This window comes from Chiloscyllium plagiosum, unplaced genomic scaffold (assembly GCF_037043375.1).
Source record: "Chiloscyllium plagiosum isolate Xiang-an unplaced genomic scaffold, Cpla_swu_hap1 HiC_scaffold_18, whole genome shotgun sequence".
NCBI lineage: Eukaryota > Metazoa > Chordata > Chondrichthyes > Orectolobiformes > Hemiscylliidae > Chiloscyllium > Chiloscyllium plagiosum.
The window spans coordinates 28,174,170-28,192,751 of NW_028270156.1; the positions used below are offsets into that span (position 1 = coordinate 28,174,170).

The window sequence follows — 18,582 nt, forward strand, 5'->3', positions numbered from 1 at the left end:
TTTGATTGGTCAGTCGGACTGTCAATTTCGGCTCCGGAATGGGTGACGCCCAGCCGTCGGTACACGCTCATAGGAAGGCGGGCTCATTGTTTTTACGGGAGCTAATTAACAGCAATGTTGACCAATCGTTCTGTAGATTGACGATTGATTGATAGGACATATGTCCAATAGAGCAGTTTCTAATCCATTAGTGAGATGGTAGGTGGGTGTTGCAGCTTGAACTTTAAATTGTCTCTGCTTGAAAGAAGTTCTGGGATTTACAAATTAATGACTGAAAACCTGCATCCCCATAATGTAATTAAAGACTTAACAGCAATCTAGGTTTGTTCAAAACATTGCAGCTGTTGTATAGACACTTTTACTGTACATTCTCTGTCCCATGATCCTGCCCCACTAACTACTTGAGGAAGGAGCAGTGCTCCGAAAGCTTGTACTTCCAAATAAATCTGTTGGACTATAACGTGGTGTTATGTGATTTTTAAGTTTGTAGGAAGGGAGAGATAGTTGACAGCAAAGGAACTAGAATCCATTGAAGAAGAAAGGGAAGGTTACAGTTGGGATTACAAATTAATCTTACCCTATGTCAGTGAATATATTTATAATCAACTTGTTCAAAGATGTCATTACACATATCTCGTGGAGGCCTGAACCCAAGCCTCCTAATCCAGGAAGGACACTTACACAACTAAATCAAGGCAGAGTGGGTAATACACACAAGGTCCTAGGCACAAATCTCACCCCAGCCCTGCTAGCCTCAGCAGGTGCTGCCTCTTGTCTGAGATAGTGTGTGTCACTTTGCATTGATGTATAACAGTCTATGGAAAATACTTTGAAGACAAGGAGAGAATTGTCCGTTGTGAACTGGACCAGAAACATTAACTCTGCTATGTCTCTGCACATAGAGTCATGGAGTCTTACAGCACAGACACAGGCCCTTTGGCCCAAACTGGTCCATGCCGACCAAAATGTCCATCTGCACTAACCCCATTTCTCCGCAATTGACACACATCCTTCTAATGCTGCCAGACCTACTGACTTTTTCTGGAAATTTCTGCATTTGTCTTTTGAAACCTGACTAACATTTATCTGCCAAAACCCCCACAATTTAAATTGTGCAGTCATTATCACTTTGCTGTTGGGAGATATTTTTGAATGCAATTTGGCTGCCACGTTTCCAACATTACAACAGTGATTTAGGGAGACACAGTGGCTGAGTGGTCAGTACTGCTGCCTACAAGCACCAGTGACCTGGGTTTGATTCCACCCTTGAGCAACTGTCTAACTGTGTTTTCTCCCACAGTCCAAAGATATGCAGGTGGATTGGTCATGGTGAATTGCCTATTGTGTTCATGGATGTGCAGCCAAGGTGGATTAGGAAAATGTAGGGTTGGCCATGGTGGGATACTCTTTGGAGGATCAGTACAGGCTGAATAGCTTGCTTCCACACTGTAGGGATTCTACAACTTCACTTAATTATTGTTAAGGTTATGCAAAGCACTATAGAAATGCAAATCTTTTTCTTTTAACCATCAATGAAGGATGTCAACATAAGAAAGTAGGAACAGCAACAGGAAGGCCATTTGGCTCAGAGTGCTGACTGTCATGGTTGATTTGATTGTGGCTTGAAATCCACTTTTCAGTCTACCCCACATAATGCTTGATGTCATTGTCAATCAAAAAAACTGTCTAACCCAGCCTTCACTATTCAATGGGAAAAGTCCAAACACTAATGGCCCTCTTGAGAGGAAAAATTCCTTCTCATCTCTAAATTACATAAAAGGGAAGTTCCCTATTTTTAAAATGTGTTCCCTCATCCTAGATTCTTTCAGGAGAGTATACTGCATTGAGTGTGAACTTAAATTGCTCAATGTTTCCTAATAAGTCAACAATCAATTGAACCTTCTGGAAACTAATAGGACAACAATCATTTGAACATTTTGGAAACGGTTTCCAACAAAGTATATCTCCTTAAGTAACAAGACAGAAGCTGTTCGTAGTGCTGCAGGTATGGTCTCACCAATACTCTGTACCGTTGTAGCAAGACTTCCTGATGCTTTTACACTCCATCCCCCTTGCAGTAAAGGTCAACAGTTTATCAGCCTTCTTAATACCTTGCTGTGTGTGCTTGCATGCCAACTTTTTTGTACTTCATGTTGACTCCTGTCCACAAAAGCATTTGCAACCTCTGTACAGTTATATGAATATTGAGAAAGGCTGAAAAACAGCAAATTTTGTCAAAGGTTTTCATCATGCATTCATCAGGATTTTGCAAAAAAAAACTCACTTTAAGAAAGAACCAATATTTATATTTATTTATTTATTTATTTTTTATTTTAACCCCCACACTACCACCTAGGAGCGGTAGTGCTTATTTTATCCCCAGCACCCATGGTGTGTGTGTGCAGGTGTGAGACACAGTGAAAGACACAAAGTGCACGAATCTTTATTCAATTTCCACCACCAGGAAGATAGGAAAACACCCGGGTGGCCAGTGACAAGCACTGCCCTTCACATCAAGGGACAGTGCTGTGTGATCAAAAACAGTGAAGGGGAGGGTAGGGACTAAATCAAAATAGAGTTGGAGGGAGAAATGATGCACTCCACTCCCTGCGGCGCCCACCTCTCCCTGAACAACTCCAGGGTGTTGGTGGACACCGCGTGCTCCTTCTCCAAGGACACCCGGGCTCTAACGTAACCGCGGAAGAGGGGCAGGCAGTCGGCCCTAACGACCCCCTCCACGGCCCGCTGCCTGGACCTGTTAATGGCCAGTTTGGCCAGGCCCAGGAGCAGACCCACGAGGAGGTCTTCAGACCTGTCCTCCTTCCTCCGTACCGGGTGCCCAAAGATCAGGAGCGTGGGACTGAAGTGCAGAACCAACATTTATATATATATATATTTTTTTAACCCCCACACTACCACCTAAGTGCGGTAGTGCTTATTTTATCCCCAGCACCCATGGTGTGTGTGTGTGCAGGTGTGAGACACAGTGAGAGACACAAAGTGCACGAATCTTTATTCAAATTCCACCACCAGGAAGATAGGAAAACACCCGAGTGGCCAGTGACAAGCACTGCCCTTCACATCAAAGGGCAGTGCTGTGTGATCAAAACAGTGAAGGGGAGGGTAGGGACTAAATCAAAATAGAGTTGGAGGGAGAAATGATGCACTCCACTCCCTGCGGCGCCCACCTCTCCCTGAACAACTCCAGGGTGTTGGCCGACACCGCGTGCTCCTTCTCCAAGGACACCCGGGCTCTAACGTAACCGCGGAAGAGGGGCAGGCAGTCGGCCCTAACGACCCCCTCCACGGCCCGCTGCCTGGACCTGTTGATGGCCAGTTTGGCCAGGCCCAGGAGCAGACCCACGAGGAGGTCTTCAGACCTGTCCTCCTTCCTCCGTACCGGGTGCCCAAAGATCAGGAGCGTGGGACTGAAGTGCAGAACCAACATTTATATTATGTGAAAGAATAAGTGCTGATTGGTTCACAAACAGACTCTGATTGGTACAGATGTTACTGTGAAGAATGCATTAGTTAATGATGATTAGTAGTTAACTGCCAGACTTTGTTGAAACTTTAAGCAAGCAGGTGGACTCTGCTTAGTTGTGGCATTGTCCTGAAAAATAGGCCAGCAAGAGTTTTGTTGAGTTGAAACTCGTACATTGTGTGTACATATTTTTTCTGTCTGCAAATTTTTCAAAACATTCTAGTAATTGCAAGATAAAAGTATTTGATCAAATGTGTTTTATTTTCAGCAATACTCAAAAATTCTGACCATTTAACTTAATACTCTGCTTTCCTACTCTTCAACTTGATGTGTAGAACCCCATAGTTTCACACATTGTACTCCATTTGTCGAATTTTGTCCAATTTTGTGAGTACACTTTCAGTATACTGTATTCAGTTCTGGTCTCCTTGCTATGGGAGAGATATTGTTAAAACTTGAAAGAGTTCAGAAAAGATTGCCAAAGCTGTTGCTGGGATTGGAGCATTTGAGCTATAGGGAGAGGCTGAATAGGTTGAGGCTTTTGTCCCTGGAGCATCTGAGGCTGAGGTGTGACCATATGGAGGTTTTAAACATCATGAAGGACATGGATAGACTGAATAGCCAAGGTCTTTTTCCCTATGTCCAAAACTAGAGGGCATAGGTTTGCTGCAAGAGGAAAGATTTAAAAGGTACCTGAGGGGCAACGTTTTCACGTTGCAGGTGGTGCATGTATGGAATGAGCTGCCAGAAGAAGTGATGAGGCAGATACAATTCTAACACTTAAAAGGCATCTCATTGGGGAGATGAATAGGAAGGGTTTAGGGAGATATGGGCCAAATGCTGGCAAATGGGACTAGATCAGTTTAGGATATCTGATTAGCATGGACCAAAGGGCCTGTTGCTATGCTATAAAACTCTATGGCTCCATGGCTCTTAACCTATATACCCCTCGAGCTCTTTGTATTATCCTTACAACTTGCTTCCACACAGTGAGTCCCTTTGCTCAAGTCATTAATTGTAAATGTTTCAGCTCTCATCTCTGTCAAACTGTAACTAGTGGAGTTCCACAAAGTAAAAACAATCCATTTATCCCAAAGTTCTGTTTCCTGATAGTTAGCCTGACCACTATTTTGACTAATATATCACCCTCAACACCAAGAAATCTGATCTTGTACAGTAACCTTTTATGTGGTAACTTACTGAATCCTGTTTTGGAAATCTACCTACACTACATTTATTTACCATTCCTGCTTGTTACATCCTCATACAAGAATGTAAGAAATGAGGTGTAGGCTGTTCAGACACCCAGACCACTCTGATAGTCAACAGAATCATCACTGACTCGACATTCACACATTTTCCCATAACATTTGATTCCCTGACTGATCAAGAAGCTATCAATCTCAACTTTAAATGTATACAAGGATTGTGTCCCCATAGCTCTCTGTGGCAAGGAGTTCCAAAGAGGCACAGCCCTCTGAGACAAGGAATAACCCCTGATCTCAATCTTAAATTGATACTCCTTTTATCTGAGACTATGTCCTCTGGTCCTAGAGTCTTCACTAAGGGGAAACAATCTCTCAGCATTTACCCTGTTAAGCCCCTTAAGAATGTGTGGTGTTACAATGAGGTCACCTTGCATTCTTCTAAATTTCAGTGAGTACAATCCCAACATGTTTAACCTTTGCTCCTAAGATAATCCCTCCATACCAGGTATCATCCTAGTAAATTTTCTCTGAATTGCCTCCAATGTAATAATAACTTTCTTTAAATACGGGAAACCAAAAGACTTCCCCACTCCAACCCCCATGAAATATTCCATAAGCCTTCCTGATTACCTGCTGTACCTGTGTGCTAGCTTCCTGTGCTTCATATGTAATTACTCCCACGTTGAAGACATAGACATAGGGATATACAGCACTGAAACGAACCCTTTGGTCCAACTCATGCATGCTGACCAGATATCCTAAATTAATCTAGTCCCATTTTACAACATTTGGCCCATATTCGTCTAAACACTTCCTATTCATATACCATCCTGATGTCTTTTAAATTTTGCAATTATACCAGACTCCACCACTTCCTCTGGCAGCTCATTCCATACATGCATCACCCTCTGAATGAAAATGTTCCTCCTTAGGTCTCTTTTAAATTTTTACTCTCTCACCTTAAACATGTGCCCTACAGTTTTAGACTCCCCCACTCCAGGGAAAGTACCGTGTCTATTTACCCTAACCATGCCCCCCATGAATTTACAAACCTCTATTACCCCTCAGCCTCTGACACTCCAGGAAAAATAGCCACAGACTATTCAACCTTTCCCTATCGCTCAAAATATCCAACCCTGGCAAAATGCTTGTAAATCTTTTCTGAACCCTTAGTTTCACAACATCTTTCTGACAGGAAGGAGACGAGAATTGCACGCAGGATTCCAGAAGTGGTATAGCCAATGTCCTGTACAGCCATAGCATGACTCCCAACTCCTATACTCAATGCTTTGACCAATAAAAGAAAGCATACCAAGTGCCTTCTTCACTATCCTATCTACCTGTGATACCACTTTCAATGAGCTATGCACCTGTACTCCAAGGTCTCTTTGTTCAGCTTATGTTGCAACTTTTCTCTATTTAAATAATACCCTAATGCTCTGTTCTTTTGTTCATCCCTTTCAAAATGAAAACCTTCACTTTTTACAACATTATATTCCATTTGCCAATCTTTTTGCTCATTTATATAACTTATCAACATCTCTCTGTAATATGTTTGTATCCCCTTTGCAACTTGCCTTTCTAAATATTTCTGTGTGGCCTAAACGTTTGGCTACAGTACTTTCACTTCTTTCCTCTGAGTCATAAATAAATACTGTGAAAAGTTGCAGTCTCAGCACTGATCCCTGTATGAATCCACTGGTTACACATTGCCAACCTGAAAAATAAATCACTGTTTACTGGCCATTACTTAATTCTCTATCCATGCCAAAATACTACCTCCCACACCATGGGCTATATGACAGTTTCAACTTTTGTTGAGGTACCTTGTCGAACATCTTCAGGAAGTCTAAATATTAAACGTCAATTGGTTTCCCTGTATCCACCCTGGTTGAGACATCCTCAAAAAATTCAAATAAATTAGTCAGAAGATATTTCCCTTTCATGAAGTCATGCTGATCCTTCTCGATTAGATTATGATTTTCCAAATGTCCCGTTATTACTTCCTTAATAACTGATTCCAGCAATAGACATTAGATTAATGGCCTTTGGTTACTTGCTTTTTACGTCCTTCTCTTTTTAAATCGGGATATCACATTGACAATTTTCCAGTACTTCTCTAGAATTCATGGACTTTTTTGAAAATTACAAATCGTGCACCCTCTATCTTTGTAGCAACTTCTTTCAAGATCCTTGAATGAAAGACATCAGCGCCAAAAGACCTAGCTGCCTTTAGTCCCATTAGTTTATCCAATACTACTTTTCTAGTGGTGATGACTTAATTCCACCCCACCCCTTTCACCACCACCCCACCATTCTTTTGCATTAATGGGATGTTTGAAGTATCTTCCACCATAAAGACCAATGCAAAATCAGTTTAATTCCTGTCAATTTCCTGTTCCCCATAACTATCCCCAGATTCATTTTCTAAGGGATCTGTGTTCATTTTGACTTCTCCCTTTCATTTATATATTTAAATAAGTTCATATTGTCTGTTAAATGGCTCTAATAAATTTGTCAAACACACTTTCCCTTTCATAAAACCATGTTAACTTTATCTGATGTATGGAGGAAACTTGATTATCCAAAGGACATGGGTGGGGAGTATTTTGTTTGGTTAATCAAATTCTGGATAATCAAATGTTTGGCCAAGCATCAAGAACTTGCTATCTTGCTGGACAATTTGATATTCGGATAATTGACTGTCGGATAATCAAGGTTCCTCTGTATTATAAATTTTCTAAATAACCTGCTACTACCATCTTCTAATGGATTCTAGCCTTTTCATGATGACAGATGTTAAACTAACTGGCCTAACATTGATCTATGATTGCATAGCAAATAAATCAGTCGTATAGAAAGAGGTGGGTGTATAATTTGGTAGTAGGATAAAACAATAGTGTTATGAAGATGTGGGTGTACTGTTAAAAACTCAATGATAGCACCAAGTGTTCTGAACAAAATGTAACATGTGGTCCAGCTACTGGGGTAGCTAGGGTAGCTGGTAGCCTGAAGACAAAAACAGATTTGAATTAGGCCAATCAGTTTTAAAAAAAACAAACTTCAATCAAGTTTGAATTTAGTATATTGACAATCCTAAAAGCCAATAACACAATCCAATGCTTTGGTGGTATAAGATGGGAGAAAATTGAACAGTTGGGAGGAGAACTGCCAACCTGTAAAGACTGTCTGAAAAATAGCTATCTTAAAAGGTATCTTTATTGACCAGTAACCTGTGAAGCAGAATCCCCAAGAAGAAGAAGACGGGAATCCAGAGAAAACTGAAAGCTGTCTGGTTTTGAGTTAAGAAGTTTTGTTTTGTAAACCTTAATTGTGAGTTTTATCAGACTAGTATTGTAGAAGGGGGAAGGTAAAAGATAGGTTAGAAGAAGGACTTGTAAATAGTTGTTAGTTAATTATTCTCTGTTATATCTTAAGAAATAAAGTTAATTTTTACTTTAAATAGCTCTTGATCTATCGAATTTTCACCGATTACTGCATGGGATGAGTTTTTTCTGTGTTGCATTTTAAATTAGCAGAGGTGTTGACCCCGTACTGTAACAGTTTGGGGGCTCGGGTCCATGATTTGAACTGGCTAGACAGATTTGAATAGATTTGGGGATACGAAAATTCTCAGCAGATTTAAACACTTGCAGGTTAGTGTCCTAGATCTTTAAATAAAATGTAGGTGAGACAATTTGTTTAATTACGGTGACTTGTGGTTGATTAAATTATAAGTGAGAGGAATGGCTCTTAAAATTGCAAAAGAAGTTCTGGGATTTGAAGTTGATCCTCAAATTTGCCAATAAAGTTTAGAAGGAAAGAAAAAGGTCTTATGTTTAGAATTAGCAAATATGTTAGATTTGGGTTTAACCAAAGACAAAAGTAAAGCTGAAATTTTAAGGGAGTTACTCAAACACTTAGGTTTGTCAGAGAAACAGACAAGTGCCGTAGAGGTGGAAAAATTTAAATTACAATTGAGGAAAATGGAGTTAGAAGATAAACAGTTGGAAAGGGAGGAAAGAGAGGGAAGGTTCTTGGCCAAGCAGAGAGAGAATAAAGGGGGAGAGAAAGAGAGCGAGAAGAGAGAAAGAGGAAAACGAAAGAGAGAGAAACTTCTTAGCTGAGCAAAAAGAGAAAATTTGAACTTGAGAAGTTGCAACTTAGTCAGCAAAGTCAAGTTAACAGGATGGAGATTTAAAAAGGTAGTGATATATATATAAATATGTCAAAATTCTGCCACATTTTGATGAGAAAGATGTTGAAGCCTTCTTTATTTCATTTGAAAAATTGGCAAGGCAGATGGAGTGGTCTGAGGATTTATGGGTAATGCTAGTTCAGACTAAACTGGTAGACAGAGTTAGTGAGGTATTTATCACACTGTCAGATGAGGTATAAAGAGATTATGAAGAGGTTAAACAGGCAAATAGTTAAGACCTTTGAAGTTCTAAGAAAGATTATTTTGCTGGAGGAGATTAAAAACTTACTTCCAGAGATGGTAAGACTTCACGTGGAGGAACAGAACGTTTAGGAAGTGAGAAGGGCAGCAGAATTAGCAGATGAGTACATGTTGGTGCATAAGACAAGCTTTCAGCCAGTATTTCATCCCATGAGGGATAGAAGTTGGGAGAAAGGGAGACTCTGGTTTCCAGCATCTGCAGTCATTGCTTTTACCTAGAAAGGGAGATCCGACATTACGAAACCAAGAGTCGAGTGCACTGTTAAGTTAGGACTGTATTTCTGAAAGAAAGTTGATAGGAGATGAAAGGTGTTCAAAATTACAAGGATTCTGGATAGATTAGGTAGAGAAAAATGTTCCCATTCATGAAAGGATAAGGAATGAGAAGGTGCAGATTTAAGGTAATTGGTAAATGAAGTAACGGTGACAAGAGGAAAATATTTTTCACACAATGAAGGACATTGTCAAGAGGCACTGCAAGACAGTTTCAATTGAAACATTTGAAAGGGCATTAGATTGTTATCTGAAAACAAGGTATACAGGGTTACACGGAAAAGAAAGGCGAGTGGCATTCAGGAAACCGTTGTGGACAAGGTGAGCTGAATGGCCACCTGTATTGTAACAAGTCAGTATGCAGAGTGGAGTGGATAACTGATATCATACAGCTTCTCTCCTGGAAGTTGATGACCAAAGATATGGCAGGAGGTCATTCCATCCCTCTAGCCATTCAATGAGAAATAGCTTGAATCCATTTAATTCAACTTTTATTTCATATATGGAAATGTGTTGCTGGAGAAGCGCAGCAGGTCAGGCAGCATCTAGGGAACAGGAGAATCGACGTTTCGGGCATTAGCCCTTCTTCAGGAATGAGGAAAGTTTGTCCAGCAGGCTAAGATAAAAGATAGGGAGGAGGGACTTGGGGGAGGGGCGTCGGAAATGTGATAGGTGGAAAAAGGTCAAGGTGAGGGTGATAGGACAGATTGGGGTGGGGGCGGAGAGGTCGGGAAGAAGATTGCAGGTTAGGGAGGCGGTGCTGAATTTGATGGATTTGACTGAGACAGGCTGGGGGGAGGGGAAATGAGGAAACTGGTGAAATCCGAGTTCATCCCTTGTGGTTGGAGGGTTCCTAGCCGGAAGATGAGGCGTTCTTCCTCCAACCGTCGTTTCGCTGTGGTCTGACGATGGAGGAGTCCAAAGACCTGCATATCCTTGGTGGAGTGGGAGGGGGAATTGAAATGTTGAGCTACAGGGTGGTTGGGTTGGTTGGTCCGGGTGTCCCAGAGGTGTTCTCTGAAACGCTCCGCAAGTAGGCGGCCTGTCTCCCCAATATAGAGGAGGCCACATCGGGTACAGAGGATGTAATAGATGATATGTGTGGAGGTACAGGTGAATCTGTGGCAGATATGGAAGTTTCCTTTGGGGCCTTGGAGGGAGGTGAGAGGGGAGGTGTGGACGCAAGTCTTGCACCTCCTGTGGTTGCAGGGGAAGGTGCCGGGAGTGGAGGTTGGGTTGGTGGGGGGTGTGGATCTGACGAGGGAGTCACGGAGGGAGTGGTCTTTACGGAATGCTGATAGGGGAGGGGAGGGAAATATATCCTTGGTGGTGGGGTCCGTTTGGAGGTGGCGGAAATGACGGCGGATGATGCGCTGTACATGGAGGTTAGTGGGGTGGTAGGTGAGGACCAGTGGGGTTCTGTCCTGGTGGCGGTTGGAGGGGCGGGGTTCAAGGGCGGAGGATCGGGAAGTGGAAGAGATGCGGTGGAGGGCATCGTCGATCACGTCGGGGGGGAAATTGCGGTCCTTGAAGAAGGAGGTCATTTTATTTCATATACCCTAGTGTACACAACAAGAAAAATCGGTCTTGCAATCTCCAATTGACAATGAGGGACTGCCTGACTGTCTGAAAGCGGTCTTTTTTATGTCATTAAAGTAAGACTCAGTATGACCAGGTGGAGAGGTTTGATTCAGCACACCTCTTCTGAACCTCCCCAAATGGTTACAACAAATATTTACATTATTTTAGCATGAGAGCATATCTCTCTGTTCCTTTTAAAACACAGCGAACTTATTTTTACAGTAGCAATAGGAACCAATCATAAGGCTTTCTTGAGTGAAAGAAGGTTTAATGTTAACCCTGAAAAAAATAATAAATGTCATATGTACAGCCTTAATGCAGTCTCTTTCATTCCTACATAAACACACGAGTACAAAGTTGAAAGGTGATTGTGTCCAGTATAAAAGGAAATAAAATATACAATTTTGAGTCCTCAACTCCCTCATGCTTCTTCTCTGTTGTTTCTATGGGAACTGAGCCAGCTTCTTTTGTAATGGAAGTTGTGACAGTAGCTTCCTTTCAACATTCTCAAAGTTCGCCAAATCTCCCTTGGAACAATGCTGCTGTATGTATTTCTGAGACATTTATCGCTATGGAAAGCATTGTTTTAAGGTCTAGCATCTTGCATTTGTTAATGTTTTGATTAGATTAGATTAGATTCCCTACAGTGTGGAAACAGGCCATTTGGCCCAACAAGTCCACACCAACCCTCCGAACAGTAACCCACCCAGATCCATTCCCCTATCCCATAGTTATCCTTCACTAATGTACCTAACACTATGGGCAATTTAACATGGCCAATTTACCTAACCTGGGAGGAAACCAGAGCACCCAGAGAAAATCCACGCAGACACGGGGAGAATGTGCAAACTCCACACAGACAGTCACCCTGGTGCTGTAAGGCAGCAGTGCTAACCACTGAGCCACCGTGCTACCCCAAAACAAATATGTTTTGATTGTAGTGATCTGAATTGTAGGGAGTTTTTCCTTCTCATTCACCCCTGGAAAGTAATTTTTTTTTGCTATCTCACCTCTACCATTGAGGTGGATTTGCCTTTTTACAGATTTCCTTTTAGAAAGGAATTAACTTCAACTCAAACAGTCTTTTTTTTAATCCACACTGGTTTTGTGAAAGTTGGCCAAATCATCTAGGTTAGCTGCAGAGAGTGGTCATTTTATGTCAATGATTTTGCTCCGTGTCCTTTTGAAACCATTTCAGTCCCCTTCCTTCTTTGGTCATAAATGATGCCTTAAGAACTATTTTATAAAAAAGAAAACTCACTGGTTTCTTGAACTGTCCTTATCTTTCCCCCACCACGTATTGAAATGCATTGGTCATGGTCTCACTACCATACAGTCATACTGCCCGAAAACAGATCCTTCGGTCCAACTCATCCATGATGGTCAAGTTTCTCAAGATAAACAAGTCCCACTTCCCTGTGTTTGGCCCACATCTCTCTAACCCTTTCCTATTCATGTACCTATCCAAATATCTTTTAAATGTTGTAACTATATCTGCATCTAACACTTTCTCTGGCAGTTTATTCCATTTTCACTCTGTGTGAAAAAGTTGCCTGTCAGATCGCTTTTAAATCTTTCTTCTCTCACCTTAAAAATATATCCCCCTAGATTTTAACTCCCCACCCTCAGGAAAAAATCTTTGCTATTCACCTTATCTAAGCCTCTTGTGATTTTAGAAACCTCTATAAGGCCACTCCTCAACCTCCTATGCTCCAGTGAAATAAAAGGAGAGGCCTGATAACTCAAACCCTCCATTCCCAGTACATCCTGGTAAATCTTTTCTGAACCCTGTCCGGTTTAATAATATTCTTCCTAAATCAGGGCGACCAGGACTGTATATGTGTTCCGAAAATGGCCTCACCAACGTCCTGTACAACCTCAACATTATGTCCCAACTCCTTTACGCAATGGTCTGAGCAATGAAGGCAAATGTGACAAGAACTATGGAGCTGAACCCCTAGGTGTCACTGTTCAATAACACAACTCAGGGCCCTACCATTAATTGTATGAGTCCACACTTGTTCATTTTATGAAAATGCAAAAGCTCACATTTATCCATTTTAAACCCCATTTGTCACTCCTCATCCCATTGACTTAATTGATCAAAATCCTTTTATAATCTTAGATAATCTTCACTATCGACTATACCACTAATTTTGGTGCCATCCGCAAACTTACTAACCAGGTCTCCAATATTCTCATTCAACCTGTTTATATAAATGACAAAAAAAAGTGGACCCAGTACTGACCTCTGTGGAACACTGCTGGTCACAGACCTGCAGTCTGAAAAACAACCCTCCAATATCGCCTTCTGTCTTCCACTAACAAGCTCTCCCTGAATCCTATGTTATTTAACTTTACTAATTAGTCTATCACACAGAACCTTGTCAAAGGCTTTTACCGCTCTGCCCTCAATCTTGTTGGTTCTCTCCTCAAAAAACTCAATTAAATTGTGAGTAATGATCTCCCAAACACAAAACCATACCGACTATCCTTAGTCAGTCTTTACCTCTCCAAATCCACGTAAATCCTCTTTCAGAACACCCTCCACCACTGATGACAGACTCACAATTCAATAGTTCCCTAGTTCTGACCCTACTGAATATCTCTACTTCTGACCTTATGATGGCAATAATGCCATTGATGAAGTAGCTGAAAATGGTTGGGCCAAGGACACTAGCCTGAGGAACTCCTGGAGCTGAGATGACTGACCACCAACAACCATATCTACCTTACGTGTCAGGATTGATTCCAACCAGTGAAGTGTTTGGCCTCTTCTATCCAATGATTCCAGTTTTGCTAGGATGCATTGATGCCACATTTGTTAAAACATAGCCTTAATGTCAAAGACTTTCACTCTCACCTCACCAGTGGAATTCAGCTCTTTTGTCTATGTTTGAACAAAGGCTGGAATGAAGTCAGGAGTTGAGTGGCCCTGGTGGAACCCAAATTATGCATCACTGAGGAGGTCTTTGCTGTGTGGGTGCTGTTTGATTGCACTGTTGATGACACCTTCCATCATTTTACTGATGATCGAGAGCAGACTGATGGGGTAGTATGTGGAAAGGTTGAATTTCTCCTACATTGTGTGTACAAGATATATTTGGGCAATTTTCCACATTGTCAGCTAAACACCACTGTTGTAACTATACCAGCTTTTCTCATACAATGTAGCATAATGTAATTGCTAGAATATTATTGAAGTGAGACATTATGTTGAAGCTTTTCATCTTGCACTCTACATTACTATTTCTTGCAAAATGTCCTGTTAAGGAAAAGTGATACAAATTCTCAGAGGAGAGTACAGCCTTTTTTGGCAGGTGAACTCTGCAGTCCACTTGCTTTAAGGCTATGCCTATTTGCAACACAAGCAGAATTGCTGGTTGGCAATAGTGGAAGAGAAGGCACACACAACAGTTGTGTAGAACAAAACAAAGGACTGCAGATGCTGCAGACCTGAAGCAAAAACAAAATGCTGGAGAAAGCTGTGTTGTTGTTTGTGTTGAATGTGGAGTTTGATTTAATCATTATCAGGCAGGCTCCACAACTCTCAGTGCCCCTATGGTTGAACTGAGTATGCAAATCACATGAAAATTGCTATCGAAAAATAAATTTACAGAGATCCTCTGCTATATTGGTATTCTACTAATAATTGTCTTTGATAAAAGAGACATTACACTGTAATTTGTGTGTTAGTCATCTATTTAGAGTTTGTTTTCAATTCTTAAAATGCTACTTTTTATTTGACTCCTGCTGCATAATTACTCTAAGAAACAGGAATCCACTGCTACAGTACAACCAGAGTTAAAGCTTTGCTTTTGAAAACAAGTCTCCATCTGAGCAGAGCAAAACAATGAACTTCAACATTTCTTTTTCTAAAGAAAAAACATCCATGTGTATGAATTTCTATCTGGCCAATTAGAAGCAAAGCTCTCCACAAAAAGAACATTCGTGCCTCACAAAGAGTGACATCATAAGTGCATACGCAGTGATGTTTTGGTGATGATCTTTAAAAACAGTTCTATTTAAAGTTTGATTTTTCACTCACCTAGGCAGAACTGTATTTTATAATGTTATGAGTTGATATCGCTACTTTTTATTCGATTCTTGTATACATTTTGATTTTATTTTTCCTTTAAAAGGAAAAATGAACACTTTCATTAATACAAAGCACAACTATTTAAACAGATTTTATCTCAATTTTCTCTTATTTTTGGTACTTTTTGATTTGAGTGTAACACTCACACTGAAACGGTATGCCAATGTTAACAGGAATAATTTATTTCTAATGTATATTTATCAAAGATTAAAGATAAATGATATGGTGTAAAGCTCGCCTAATTTTTTTTGCTGTTTATTCCTCCATTTCACTATCAGAGTGAAGAAAGAAAATATTGGGAATGCAATGGACTTGAATCACCCAAGACAGCACTTTGGATATTTAGATGGTAAAGCCAACCTTTGATTCCTTGTTTATTTTAAGAAAAAAATGACTTGCATTTATTGTAAATGAAGCATTTTTGATGGATCACTAGTAATGTAGGAAACAGCACAGCCAATTTGTGCGCAGCAAGCTCCATAAACAGCACTGAAATAATTAGCAAATAATCTGGTTTGAGTGGATTAGGGATAATTATTAGCCAATACACCAGATAGAACTCTTCTTTCACCCGTTTCAGTATATTCCCCAATGACAACGATCGGTGTGATCAGTTACACCAAATACTTATAGCACTAAGTACAAAAAGATTTCATTGGAAAACTAAAATTTGATTGATTAAATCAAAAGAGCACCTAGTTGAATTGGTGATGAAGCAATCATCTAAGAAAGCAATACCTCAAACAGACCAGGAAGATAAGCTAGTGCTGCGGTAAGTCAGCTCGGCTGAGAGGCATATTAGCCACAGGTCCATACTTTAATATTAACAACAACCATAGCACTGTACTCCTGCAACACCACCATTTTCAAAAGCATTACCTGGATCAGTAATGAGCAAGTTACAGATCTGACTGAATGAACACATGAACTCATCGATTTTTGAGCAGATCTTTTAAAAAGAACCATGGATTAAAGACACAATGATGTGGGAAAAACTTGGTCCTGACTCAAAAAGAATGGTAGGTTGGAGACAAGGTATTCAGGAAAATGAGGGATGGAAATAAAAGGAGATAAATATCAAACAGTAGGGCTATAAATTAATACTGAAGCCATGTATATGAGGACATCAAGGAAAATGCTCACTAGACTGGAGTTGGAAGATTGAGGGACATGTACTGGTGTAGAATAGTGCAACATTTCAAGGATATAAGTAGATAATCCATTGAGAACACCAGAGGAGGTCACTCAAATAGTTAAGTATGGCAGAGATAGTAATAAGTTTAAAAAACTGAAATTTGCAAGCCATATAGAGTTTTACCATGTGTTAAACCACTTCAAAATTATTGAGAAGGCTACTGTTTTCTCACAAGTGATTCTGTATAAATATATTTTCCCCCCACTATTTTGAATAGGCTACACCATCTCATAGTACAACATTCCTACTGGAGTGGGAATAATTTTGCTTCTGCTTTCCTTGATATCTTTGATGAAATGAAACACAATCAGCATGTCTGGCAGCATCTGTGGAGAGAACCCTACAATCTGTTTGTCAAAATGACCATGCTTCTGTTTGCCTGCCATTTCAACAGATCACAATGTCCACTGGTCAATATTTCCAGTGCTCCAGTGAAGCTCAGTGCAAGCTGGAAGAACACTACCTCATTTTTTGCTTGGGAACTTTGCAACCTTCTGGACTCAAAATCAAATGCAATAATTTTACAGCCCAAGCACCTTCTCCCATGTTCCTACCCAATCTCCACACACCACACCTTGTCATCACAAGCATCACTACTATGACCAACCCATTAGCAGCTATTCATTTTTCCAGGCTAGCTTTTACCCATTCCTTAGTCTGTCCGACTGTTGCCTCTCTCTCTCTCTGGGCTTCATCTCCACCTATTGTTTACTCCTCCCCTGTCTTCCCACCCTATCTTTAGCATTTATACAAACTCTTTCCTCACTACAATCAGTTCTGAAGGGTCACTGGACGTGAAACATTAACTGATTTCTCTCCGCAGCTGCTGACAGACCTGCTGCATCTTTCCAACAGTTTCTGATTTTCTATCATCTGTAGTTCTTTCAGTTTTTTTTAAGCTTTTTTTTTTATCATTCTGCACAGACTTATAGTTCACCCTGGACTCAAAATTACTTCAAGCATGTATCACGAATTTTTCTCTAGTCAATGCAAGATGCCTTTCAAAGCACTTTTAGAAGACTGTGCTTGCTGATCATTTGACATCAGAGTTGGAAAAATGTAGTTGAATATGTTTGAGTGTTGATATGGGAATGTCAACACAGATTTTGCATTCCATGAAGACAACTCCAGGAATCTGTATGAACACGGCTAAAGAAAATAAGCACATCTTAATTTATAAAATAATAAAAAGAGTCTTTTGCTTGTCTTTTCAGAATATGGCATAAAACCAGTAATTCCTAAGCCAAGCAAACAACGAAAGAAAGCACCATCCTTATTCCTAAGGAATGCTGGACGTAGCAAGAGGGATGACCCAGACATTGATATCTTTTATGATTATTTTGCATAACAATTAGCAAAATATTTAATTTTATAGCTTTTTAATAAAACACAAAATTTGAGAATTCTACAGCCAGGAACTTAAAATGAGACTACTTTTTAGAAAGACATGAGAGCATGTTATTGAGTTTTACTTGTTAACTAGAAATCAACTTTCAAATCTAGTTTTCTTTTGTTTCCCCATTCTTGAGGAATCCTGATTCTATGAGGGTTCAATTCCAAAATAGAAAAGTCACTACTTACGTCTCATCTCAAATATCATACTGTGAGTGTGCCAAGAAGAAAAAAAATATTTTGGCAGGACATTTGACCATGGAGTGCATTACAGCCACGACCAACCTGTCTTCGCACTCCTGTTCCAGCATTCGACATTGGATGATAATTAAAATCAGAAAGCCTTCCCTTACATCCTTCCAGAGACTAATCTGCTGTTTCTCAATAGTCCTGGAACTGATGTTGGAGGTTTTCATGTGTTCTGCAGAAATACTGTTTATCTACAGGCCCATTGTGACAGTAAATCTTAGATTTAAAATCCATAACTTGTACATTTTCAAGGTGGAGATGGAATCTGGATTACACATATTATCCCCAACATTTTTCACAAATTGTTAAATTGCACAGTCAATATACACTCCAAAATGAAAATGCTTGCAACATCAAGTTCCAGTCGGGATAACAAGTATTGATTCCTGATTAGATTAGGGATTGCTAAATGCCACCAGACACAACATTAGCCATGCCACTTTCATGTTAACTGAAGCAAAAAAAATCACCGTAACGAGATGATCTTAATTGTCACCCACTGCTTCAGCACAGATGACCATCTTTGTAAACCCTAGGAGATTGATCGTGATCAACATTCTGAGGGGAGTCTGCAGGCATGCGTGCCTTCAGAACAGAAAGCATTTGTTTCAATAATCTATTAATTACATTGCAGACTTGTCA

At 40.3% G+C, this 18,582-nt stretch overlaps 1 long non-coding RNA gene across 1 annotated transcript in view; it reads left to right on the forward strand.

The window, feature by feature from the left end:
- LOC122557705 (uncharacterized) overlaps positions 1-17,825 on the forward strand; it is a 117,625-nt gene extending 99,800 nt beyond the window's left edge. The window contains exons 2-3 of the long non-coding RNA XR_015760128.1: positions 15,383-15,453; positions 17,514-17,825. This is a non-coding gene — a long non-coding RNA (uncharacterized LOC122557705). The remainder of the gene's footprint in view (positions 1-15,382; positions 15,454-17,513) is intronic.
- Positions 17,826-18,582: the final 757 nt, after the last annotated feature.